Source organism: Salvelinus alpinus, chromosome 3, assembly GCF_045679555.1.
Source record: "Salvelinus alpinus chromosome 3, SLU_Salpinus.1, whole genome shotgun sequence".
NCBI classification, from domain to species: Eukaryota; Metazoa; Chordata; class Actinopteri; order Salmoniformes; family Salmonidae; genus Salvelinus; species Salvelinus alpinus.
In genome coordinates, this window is record NC_092088.1 from 107,722,189 (window position 1) to 107,734,591 (window position 12,403).

The 12,403-nt window shown below is 47.4% G+C and overlaps 1 protein-coding gene across 3 annotated transcripts in view; it reads left to right on the top strand.

The window, feature by feature from the left end:
* LOC139571666 (probable JmjC domain-containing histone demethylation protein 2C) overlaps positions 1-12,403 on the top strand; it is a 222,486-nt gene that overhangs the window by 1,137 nt on the left and 208,946 nt on the right. The window lies entirely within an intron of this gene.

The following is a 12,403-nucleotide window of genomic DNA, read 5'->3' on the forward strand; positions in this document are numbered from 1 at the left end:
TAAATGCACAGGCAGTGTTGCTAATGTAGCCTACATGAATACTGTCTGACAGCCAGCTAAATGAATAGTTGCATTTACGTTGGCCTCGTTTTATTAGCCAGGAATGAACAGCTGAGTGAACACAAGGATTTAAGATTAGATCATCATGTCACACACAACAGCCATTGTACTAGTGTCAGTAGCTAGAATAGCAACACAATTACACTAAAAAGCTTGCCTGCTGCTGTAATTTACGTAGCTAGGTCAAATGCACTATTTTCTTTGAAAATTGACTACCTTTACTGGTCTTTACGTTGTTTTTACGATCATCATAATCTGTATTTGATTTGGGATGACCAAAAAATGCACTATCGTTTAGAAATACTTTGACTATGGCACCAAGATGACTATCAATAATGAGCTATATCATATTAGTGAGCACAATTTTATTATGCAAGACAAGCATGAATACATGAAGGGAACTACATTCCAGTGTCCTGCATTGTAGTTGTCAGTCAGTGTTTATAGAAGTGCAGGCGATGAGTTAAAAGTCCAGCGTGGGTCTCTCTATATGCATCAACAACACAGCCCTCATTTGGATTGAGATGAATGGTGCAGGCAGCCCATTGAGATGAATGGTGAAAGGCCGTGGTGCAGGCAGCCCATTGAGATGAATGGTGTAGGGCCGTGGTGCAGGCAGCCCATTGAGATGAATGGTGTAGGGCCGTGGTGCAGGCAGCCCATTGAGATGAATGGTGTAGGGCCGTGGTGCAGGCAGCCCATTGAGATGAATGGTGTAGGGCCGTGGTGCAGGCAGCCCATTGAGATGAATGGTGTAGGGCCGTGGTGCAGGCAGGCCATTGAGATGAATGGTATAGGGCCGTGGTGCAGGCAGCCCATTGAGATGAATGGTGTAGGGCCGTGGTGCAGGCAGCCCATTGAGATGAATGGTGTAGGGCTGTGGTACAGGCAGCCCATTGAGATGAATGGTGTTGGGCTGTGGTACAGGCAGCCCATTGAGATGAATGGTGTTGGGCTGTGGTACAGGCAGCCCATTGAGATGAATGGTGTAGGGCTGTGGTACAGGCAGCCCATTGAGATGAATGGTGTAGGGCTGTGGTGCAGGCGGTCCATTGAGATGAATGGTGTAGGGCCGTGGTGCAGGCAGCCCATTGAGATGAATGGTGTAGGGCCGTGGTGCAGGCAGCCCATTGAGATGAATGGTGTAGGGCTGTGGTGCAGGCGGTCCATTGAGATGAATGGTGTAGGGCCGTGGTGCAGGCAGTCCATTGAGATGAATGGTGTAGGGCTGTGGTGCAGGCGGTCCATTGAGATGAATGGTGTAGGGCCGTGGTGCAGGCAGCCCATTGTAATTCTCAGTGTGTACTGTACAGTATGATAGTTTGTTTTCAGGCCTGAGGGCACCAACTGGAGCCGGCAGAGAGAGCTACTAATCAGCACAGACTGACTGGGCCGGGGGAAAGAATGTTCCACCGTGAATAGAGGCCTGTCTGGCTGTGTGTTGCTGAGCTGGGAATCTGTAAACGTGTAGCTAGCTCGGCTGTGACACGCTGTTGTGCCAACGCTAGCTTCTATAAGTCTTTGGTTCAGAGTACTGTGTGTGGAGGGAGAATCAACGTACAGTATGTTTCTAGGGGTTAGGATCTGAACACCGTGGCTACATTCTTATCACTGTTAAAACAATACTGCATGTAGGACAGCTAGTTGTTCCAATGACTGTTGTTTCAGAGAGAATAAACCAAACATTTTACTCTGACAATAACGCTCCTCGAAATGAACGTGTTATTTTGTTGCCCTAGGAGACAGTAACATGAGACTGGTGGGGGCCAGCAGCACCCCCTCCCCCACCGGTACCACAACATAAGGCAGCCAGCCATGTCTGTGTTCTATGACAGTAGGCTCTCTCTGGTTTCCAGATTGCAAAGCCGGGTTTCGGACTCCTGTCTGGAGGCCAAGCCGGGTTTCGGACTCCTGTCTGGAGGCCAAGCCGGGGTTCGGACTCCTGTCTGGAGGCCAAGCCGGGTTTCGGACTCCTGTCTGGAGGCCAAGCCGGGTTTCGGACTCCTGTCTGGAGGCCAAGCCGGGTTTCGGACTCCTGTCTGGAGGCCAAGCCGGGGTTCGGACTCCTGTCTGGAGGCCAAGCCGGGGTTCGGACTCCTGTCTGGAGGCCAAGCCGGGTTTCGGACTCCTGTCTGGAGGCCAAGCCGGGTTTCGGACTCCTGTCTGGAGGCCAAGCCGGTTTTCGGACTGCTGTCTGGAGGCCAAGCCGGGTTTCGGACTAGGCTAGCACTACATTTCCACAGCCGGTGATTTCCAGACAATGCCTTTCCAACGTAGGTCTAATAGTTCTCCTAGATTCTAACTTCCAAAATAGGATCGGTCATGTCAATAACATTACTGTTAATAATGGTGTTGGGGAAAATATGTTGACATGATTCCTACTACCGCCAGTACAGCCCTGGGAATGAAGAATTAACGCTCTGTCCCTCTTCACCAGATTGGAACATTTAGTTTCAGACAGTTGAAGGACACTATAAAGACAGACAGAAATAGAGAACTGTAAACAAAGCATAGTAGAAACATCAAGACATGTCTTTCACAATACAGCCTTTTCAAATGTCTGCATAGCCCCACCCTCTGCAGTGAAGAGTTTAATTGGGGTAACAGTGGGAAGGAATTGATTGTTTGGATAAACAGTAACTCTGTGTGCTGCCGTAACTCTGTGTAAATCCATAAATACCTTTTTAAAGAACGGCCTCTTAAAGAACCCGTTTAGTTATCTTGGTAGGCTGTAGGCCAGGGGGTCTCAGTAACCTGGAGTGTGACCCACTTCCTGTTTCCAGTCAGATACATGTTGGAATCAGTGGGTCCTGTTGAGTTGTCCAGTAGATGGAAACATGCCTTGGACGTCGTAGGGACCATATAGCTTTATTTAGCTTTATTTACACCACGACTGCTTGTTTCAGACATCTAGTGGGGCGGCAGGTAACCTAGTGGTTAGAGCATTGGACTAGTGGGGCGGCAGGTAACCTAGTGGTTAGAGCATTGGACTAGTAACCAGCAGGTAACCTAGTGGTTAGAGCATTGGACTAGTGGGGCGGCAGGTAACCTAGTGGTTAGAGCATTGGACTAGTGGGGCGGCAGGTAACCTAGTGGTTAGAGTGTTGGACTAGTAACCAGCAGGTAACCTAGTGGTTAGAGCATTGGACTAGTGGGGCGGCAGGTAACCTAGTGGTTAGAGCATTGGACTAGTGGGGCGGCAGGTAACCTAGTGGTTAGAGCATTGGACTAGTAACCAGCAGGTAACCTAGTGGTTAGAGCATTGGACTAGTAACCAGCAGGTAACCTAGTGGTTAGAGTGTTGGACTAGTAACCAGCAGGTAACCTAGTGGTTAGAGCATTGGACTAGTAACCAGCAGGTAACCTAGTGGTTAGAGCATTGGACTAGTAACCAGCAGGTAACCTAGTGGTTAGAGCATTGGACTAGTAACCAGCAGGTAGCCTAGTGGTTAGAGCATTGGACTAGTAACCAGCAGGTAACCTAGTGGTTAGAGCATTGGACTAGTAACCAGCAGGTAGCCTAGTGGTTAGAGCATTGGACTAGTAACCAGCAGGTAGCCTAGTGGTTAGAGCATTGGACTAGTAACCAGCAGGTAACCTAGTGGTTAGAGCATTGGACTAGTAACCAGCAGGTAACCTAGTGGTTAGAGCATTGGACTAGTAGCCAGCAGGTAACCTAGTGGTTAGAGCATTGGACTAGTAACCAGCAGGTAACCTAGTGGTTAGAGCATTGGACTAGTAACCAGCAGGTAACCTAGTGGTTAGAGCATTGGACTAGTGGGGCGGCAGGTAACCTAGTGGTTAGAGCGTTGGACTAGTAACCAGCAGGTAACCTAGTGGTTAGAGCATTGGACTAGTAACCAGCAGGTAACCTAGTGGTTAGAGTGTTGGACTAGTAACCAAAAGGTAACCTAGTGGTTAGAGCATTGGACTAGTAACCAGCAGGTAACCTAGTGGTTAGAGCATTGGACTAGTAACCAGCAGGTAACCTAGTGGTTAGAGTGTTGGACTAGTAACCAAAAGGTAACCTAGTGGTTAGAGCATTGGACTAGTAACCAGCAGGTAACCTAGTGGTTAGAGCATTGGACTAGTAACCAGCAGGTAACCTAGTGGTTAGAGCATTGGACTAGTGGGGCGGCAGGTAACCTAGTGGTTAGAGCATTGGACTAGTAACCAGCAGGTAACCTAGTGGTTAGAGCATTGGACTAGTAACCAGCAGGTAGCCTAGTGGTTAGAGCGTTGGACTAGTAACCAGCAGGTAACCTAGTGGTTAGAGCATTGGACTAGTGGGGCGGCAGGTAACCTAGTGGTTAGAGCATTGGACTAGTAACCAGCAGGTAACCTAGTGGTTAGAGTGTTGGACTAGTAACCAGCAGGTAACCTAGTGGTTAGAGCGTTGGACTAGTAACCAGCAGGTAACCTAGTGGTTAGAGCATTGGACTAGTGGGGCGGCAGGTAACCTAGTGGTTAGAGCATTGGACTAGTGGGGCGGCAGGTAACCTAGTGGTTAGAGCATTGGACTAGTAACCAGCAGGTAACCTAGTGGTTAGAGCATTGGACTAGTAACCAGCAGGTAACCTAGTGGTTAGAGTGTTGGACTAGTAACCAAAAGGTAACCTAGTGGTTAGAGCATTGGACTAGTAACCAGCAGGTAACCTAGTGGTTAGAGCATTGGACTAGTAACCAGCAGGTAACCTAGTGGTTAGAGCATTGGACTAGTGGGGCGGCAGGTAACCTAGTGGTTAGAGCATTGGACTAGTAACCAGCAGGTAACCTAGTGGTTAGAGCATTGGACTAGTAACCAGCAGGTAACCTAGTGGTTAGAGCGTTGGACTAGTGGGGCGGCAGGTAACCTAGTGGTTAGAGCATTGGACTAGTAACCAGCAGGTAACCTAGTGGTTAGAGCATTGGACTAGTAACCAGCAGGTAACCTAGTGGTTAGAGCATTGGACTAGTAACCAGCAGGTAGCCTAGTGGTTAGAGTGTTGGACTAGTAACCAAAAGGTAACCTAGTGGTTAGAGCATTGGACTAGTAACCAGCAGGTAACCTAGTGGTTAGAGCGTTGGACTAGTAACCAGCAGGTAACCTAGTGGTTAGAGCATTGGACTAGTAACCAGCAGGTAACCTAGTGGTTAGAGCATTGGACTAGTAACCAGCAGGTAGCCTAGTGGTTAGAGTGTTGGACTAGTAACCAAAAGGTAACCTAGTGGTTAGAGCATTGGACTAGTAACCAGCAGGTAACCTAGTGGTTAGAGCATTGGACTAGTAGCCAGCAGGTAACCTAGTGGTTAGAGCATTGGACTAGTAACCAGCAGGTAGCCTAGTGGTTAGAGTGTTGGACTAGTAACCAAAAGGTAACCTAGTGGTTAGAGCATTGGACTAGTAACCAGCAGGTAACCTAGTGGTTAGAGCGTTGGACTAGTAACCAGCAGGTAACCTAGTGGTTAGAGCATTGGACTAGTAACCAGCAGGTAACCTAGTGGTTAGAGCATTGGACTAGTAACCAGCAGGTAGCCTAGTGGTTAGAGTGTTGGACTAGTAACCAAAAGGTAACCTAGTGGTTAGAGCATTGGACTAGTAACCAGCAGGTAACCTAGTGGTTAGAGCATTGGACTAGTAGCCAGCAGGTAACCTAGTGGTTAGAGCGTTGGACTAGTAACCAAAAGGTAACCTAGTGGTTAGAGCGTTGGACTAGTAACCAGCAGGTAACCTAGTGGTTAGAGCATTGGACTAGTAGCCAGCAGGTAACCTAGTGGTTAGAGCGTTGGACTAGTAACCAAAAGGTTGCAAGATCGAATCCCCGAGCTGACAAGGTATAAATCTGTCGTTCTGGCCCTGAACAAGGCAGTTAACCCGCTGTTCCCCGGTAGGCCGTCATTTGAAAATAAGAATTTGTTCTTAACTGACTAGCCTAGTTAAATAAATGTAAAATAATAATGGTAGTGGTTTCTAGAATGTCTCCTAAATCTTCTGGACTAAATGTTTCTGATTCTAGTTGCTATTGTCTTATTTACTGTTGGTACAATAACACACAGTATTAATTGACATAATGGTATAAAAACTGCCCTAGAACATTGTGCTTCCCTGAAAGTATATTACTGCCGATTGGCCTTGTTTATTCTGTAGCAGTGTGAGTCACTGGCTTGGTACTCTGATATTTCAGACAGCAGAGCTCTCATTAGGAGTGGAGAGAGAGAGAGAGACTCTCTTTCACCAATGGCTGGACTGTATCCCGTAGCAACAGCGGCTTAGCCATGTGAATGACAGGTTCCTCTGAGTTCACCAGCTCTAGTTAGCTGCACGTTGCTTCACATTTTCCTGCTCCACATCAGGACACGATCAGAATCAGATCCTATTTAACACGGTCTGTTCTGCACTCTTAGACATGTTAACCTAATGAGAAGGACAAGGCCAGTGTTGGATATATCATAGAGTATTGATGGTACGTTTTACCGTGTAGGCTCACCTACATGTCAACATGTCCTGTATCATCTGTGTTGACTGATTATAAAGGATTGCTACACCAGATAAGCCCAACCTTCATCATTTACACTTCTGTTTGTCACACTATTTCCCTCCTTTTCCCCAGGAAATACATGCTGATCACCCTGTGGTCTTTATGCCCAGTTTAGTGGGCTGTGTTTTCCTCTGTAGTGACCCTGTTCTCTGAGACGGTCCAGTCTGCCCAGACCTTCCAACCCATCTCTGTAGTGACCCTGTTCTCTGAGACGGCCCAGTCTCCCCAGACCTTCCAACCCATCTCTGTAGTGACCCTGTTCTCTGAGACGGCCCAGTCTCCCCAGACCTTCCAACCCATCTCTGTAGTGACCCTGTTCTCTGAGACGGCCCAGTCTCCCCACACCTTTCAACCCATCTCTGTAGTGACCCTGTTCTCTGAGACGGCCCTGTTCTCTGAGACGGCCCAGTCTCCCCAGACCTTCCAACCCATCTCTGTAGTGACCCTGTTCTCTGAGACGGCCCAGTCTCCCCAGACCTTCCAACCCATCTCTGTAGTGACCCTGTTCTCTCTGCTCTTGTTGAATATGGCCAGATGTCTTTGGTTTAGAGCCAGCTGTATATTAGTTTTTCAGGGCATACTTTCACAAATCAAATAAACGGTATGTTAGTCTAACGGCTCCACTCCAAATGTTTTGGCAGCTGATATTAAAAACACGATGGTGTTTGAGGCGTTTTCTCCGTGGTGTCAGAGTGCGTATTTGACGAGCCTGCCGGAATGCATCAGTAATTAAACCAAGCAGGACCTAAACAAGTTAACTCTTGTTACTTCATGAAGGTACCTTGTTTTCATAGTAAATCCAGGCCATCCTTCTGCGTGACCAATATCATATTGTTCTTCAATATTATCTCGCTGTAGCACAACTGAAAATCGTTTCCACTTCCTGTTCTATTGCTCCCACTTGTGTATTGCTCTGTCTGTCTGGAAATATGAGCTTGTCTGTCTGAGGATCCATCAAACCATGTTGTTGTTAGTGTCCAGCCTCTGTCCTGTACGCTGCTTCACTTCCTGTTTCGCATTAACATCTGCTAACCATGTGTATGTGACTAATAAAATTTGATTTGATTTGATTTGTTCATCGACTACAGCTCAGCATTTAACACCATAGTACCCTCCAAACTCGTCATCAAGCTCGAGACCCTGGGTCTCGACCCCGCCCTGTGCAACTGGGTCCTGGACTTCCTGACGGGCCGCCCCCAGGTGGTGAGGGTAGGTAACAACATCTCCACCCCGCTGATCCTCAACACCGGGGCCCCCAAGGGTGCGTTCTGAGCCCTCTCCTGTACTCCCTGTTCACCCACGACTGCGTGGCCATGCACGCCTCCAACTCAATCATCAAGTTTGCGGACGACACTACAGTGGTAGGCTTGATTACCAACAACGACGAGACGGCCTACAGGGAGGAGGTGAGGGCCCTCGGAGTGTGGTGTCAGGAAAATAACCTCACACTCAACGTCAACAAAACAAAGGAGATGATTGTGGACTTCAGGAAACAGCAGAGGGAGCACCCCCCTATCCACATCGACGGGACAGTAGTGGAGAAGGTGGAAAGTTTTAAGTTCCTCGGTGTACACATCACGAACAAACTGAATTGGTCCACCCACACAGACAGCGTTGTGAAGAAGGCGCAGCAGCGCCTCTTCAACCTCAGGAGGCTGAAGAAATTCGGCTTGTCACCAAAAGCACTCACAAACTTCTACCGATGCACAATCGAGAGCATCCTGTCGTGCTGTATCACCGCCTGGTACGGCAACTGCTCCGCCCACAACCGTAAGGCTCTCCAGAGGGTAGTGAGGTCTGCACAACGCATCACCGGGGGCAAACTACCTGCCCTCCAGGACACCTACACCACCCGATGTCACAGGAAGGCCATAAAGATCATCAAGGACAACAACCACCCAAGCCACTGCCTGTTCACCCCGCTATCATCCAGAAGGCGAGGTCAGTACAGGTGCATCAAAGCTGGGACCGAGAGACTGAAAAACAGCTTCTATCTCAAGGCCATCAGACTGTTAAACAGCCACCACTAACATTTAGTGGCCGCTGCCAACATACTGACTCAACTCCAGCCACTTTAATAATGGGAATTGATGGAAATTATGTAAAAATGTACCACTAGCCACTTTAAACAATGCCACTTAATATAATGTTTACATACCCTACATTACTCATCTCATATGTATATGTATATACTGTACTCTATATCATCTACTGTATCTTGCCATCTTTATGTAATACATGTATCACTAGCCACTTTAAACTATGCCACTTTATGTTTACATACCCTACAGTACTCATCTCATATGTATATACTGTACTCTATACCATCTACTGCATCTTGCCTATGCCGTTCTGTACCATCACTCATTCATATATCTTTATGTACATATTCTTTATCCCTTTACACTTGTGTGTATAAGGTAGTAGTTGTGGAATTGTTAGGTTAGATTACTTGTTGGTTATTACTGCATTGTCGGAACTAGAAGCACAAGCATTTCGCTACACTCGCATTAACACCTGCTAACCATGTGTATGTGACAAATAAAATTTGATTTGATTTGTTTTATTGCTCAGTCTGTCTGTCTGGAAATATGAGCTAGTCTGTCTGAGGATCCATCAAACCATGTTGTTAGTGTCCAGCCTCTGTCCTGTACGCTGCTTCACTTCCTGCCGTTAGCATCGTGTGTGGATGGATCCTTATTCTCTATGTAGTGGACTACTGTTGACCAGGGCCCATGGGCTAGTGGACTACTGTTGACCAGGGCCTATAGGCTAGTGGACTACTGTTGACCAGGGCCCATGGGCTAGTGGACTACTGTTGACCAGGGCCCATGGGCTAGTGGACTACTGTTGACCAGGGCCCATGGGCTAGTGGACTACTGTTGACCAGGGCCCATAGGGTAGTGGACTACTGTTGACCAGGGCCCATGGGCTAGTGGACTACTGTTGACCAGGGCCCATGGGCTAGTGGACTACTGTTGACCAGGGCCCATGGGCTAGTGGACTACTGTTGACCAGGGCCCATGGGCTAGTGGACTACTGTTGACCAGGGCCCATGGGCTAGTGGACTACTGTTGACCAGGGCCCATGGGCTAGTGGACTACTGTTGACCAGGGCCCATGGACTAGTGGACTACTGTTGACCAGGGCCCATGGGTTAGTGGACTACTGTTGACCAGGGCCCATGGGCTAGTGGACTACTGTTGACACACTGGCGTTTGGTCTGACACACACTGGGTAGTATCTTGAGCTCTGTCTAAATATTCAGTTGGGGGTGGCCCAGCCTCTGCTGTGTGGTGGCCCAGCCTCTGCTGTGTGGTGGCCCAGCCTCTGCTGTGTGGTGGCCCAGCCTCTGCTGTGGGGTGGCCCAGCCTCTGCTGTGTGGCGTCTATAGTTTGCTGTGGATTAACAATTGATGCGTTTAGTACAAAGTGCTTGTTGACATTGCGTCAGTCATTGTGCAGTAGATTTAGGCCGGTAGATTCAGCAAGGTTGTATTCTTAAAGGAATCCTACCACTTTATTTCACATAAACCCAGTAGTAAAATGTACTACCTTAAAGGCCTATTGCTTTATGAAATAATGTCTTATAGACCTAAATCATTTTTAAAGTAGGATTGGGTGCTATCCGGATTTTCATATCTACCGTCGTCCTCTCATCCTGGGATTTACAGTATTACCGACTTTGTACGCAAGGGGGTGCCAAAAAAATGGGTAAAAGCCCATTGGCCGTCTATTACCAGAATGCTAACAAAATTAGCACAAGTGATAGCGAATTTCCATGGAGGCTGCTAGCTAGGGTCGCGTTAATGCAGGATTCAGCATTTTTCACTCACACAAAAAAGAACGCATAAGAAAAAGATACATTTTGTCCATTCTGATGAGTATTCACTAACGGGCATTCTATCAGCAGACACATCACATGTTATTTGTCACATGCACCGAATACAACAGACCTTACCGTGAAATGCTTACTTACAAGCCCTTAACCAACAATGCAGTTTTAAGAAAAATAAGAGTTAAAAAAAAATAAGAGTAACAATAAGGAGTCTATATACAGGGGGGGTACCATTACTGAGTCAATGTGTGGGGTACAGGTTAGTGGAGGTAATATATACAGGGGGTACCATTACTGAGTCAATGTGTGGGGGTACAGGTTAGTGGAGGGAATATATACAGGGGGTACCATTACTGAGTCAATGTGTGGGCTACAGGTTAGTGGAGGGAATATATACAGGGGGTACCATTACTGAGTCAATGTGTGGGGTACAGGTTAGTGGAAGTCATGTATACAGGGGGTACCATTACTGAGTCAATGTGTGGGGTACAGGTTAGTGGATGTAATATATACAGGGGGTACCATTACTGAGTCAATGTGTGGGCTACAGGTTAGTGGAGTCTATATACAGGGGGTACCATTACTGAGTCAATGTGTGGGCTACAGGTTAGTGGAAGTCATGTATACAGGGGGTACCATTACTGAGTCAATGTGTGGGGTACAGGTTAGTGGAAGTCATGTATACAGGGGGTACCATTACTGAGTCAATGTGTGGGGTACAGGTTAGTGGAAGTCATGTATACAGGGGGTACCAGTACTGAGTCAATGTGTGGGCTACAGGTTAGTGGAAGTCATGTATACAGGGGGTACCATTACTGAGTCAATGTGTGGGGTACAGGTTAGTGGAGGTAATATATACAGGGGGTACCAGTACTGAGTCAATGTGTGGGCTACAGGTTAGTGGAAGTCATGTATACAGGGGGTACCATTACTGAGTCAATGTGTGGGCTACAGGTTAGTGGAGGTCATATATACAGGGGGTACCATTACTGAGTCAATGTGTGGGGTACAGGTTAGTGGGGGTCATGTATACAGGGGGTACCATTACTGAGTCAATGTGTGGGGTACAGGTTAGTGGAGGTCATGTATACAGGGGGTATTTCCAAATAACCCAGTATATGGTGTGTGTTCTGAATGCTGCCCTAGCCAACCTTTTAAAGTTCAGACACACAGATCAGTGTATTGTATTTTCTCTCTGTCGTCATGTTTACTGTGGCGTCCTGAAAGTTATCTAGCCTGAAGGACCTGGACTAGACATCTGCAACACCAAGTGGCCCTTTACATTTAGGCCTCAAGGTTTGTTTCTCTGGTGTGAAACAGAATGATTTGTTTGGAGCTCTGGAACTCTGGCAGTGTTCCATGGGTTCCGTTGATGGGTTCCAGACAGCGGAGGGAAACTTGACCCGTTAACAGATGTTTGAGCCTGAGCCAAGGAGCTGCAGTGTGACCTGTAACCCAGAAACGGGCAGCTTTCTCCTTGTTGTGGCCGATCACTCACTGAGGAGAAGAGCCCTATTCCCAATAGGAACCTGGTCTAAAGTAGTGCGCTATATACGCAGTAGGGTTCCATTTGAGACGGAATCCTTATCCTCCTCAGTGAGTTAAAACATTTAGCGGGGTCTTTGTTGTTATTGACTATTCAAATGAGCGTAGGGCTTAATCAGTTTGTAACAGAAGGGTGGGACACTATATATAAAAAACACGGTTATTACTGAAACACATCCCAGATATTATCCTGTAAATATCACCGCACAAAGGGGTTTGCCTTGACAATGTGCTGCCTGCAATGTATGGTGTGTGTGGTGGAGATGCCTCGCGTCCCGAGGGAGATGGGATGCTTCTGGTCTCCATTGAAGGACAAAACCAACACAGCACGTGATTTAAAGGCTTGTTTCTGCTGGGAAAAGAAAACAGACCCGTATTCCTCCATGTCCTGGTTATTGTTTCAACACAGCAAAAGATACGGGTCTGTTGTATCTTCAGCTGTGT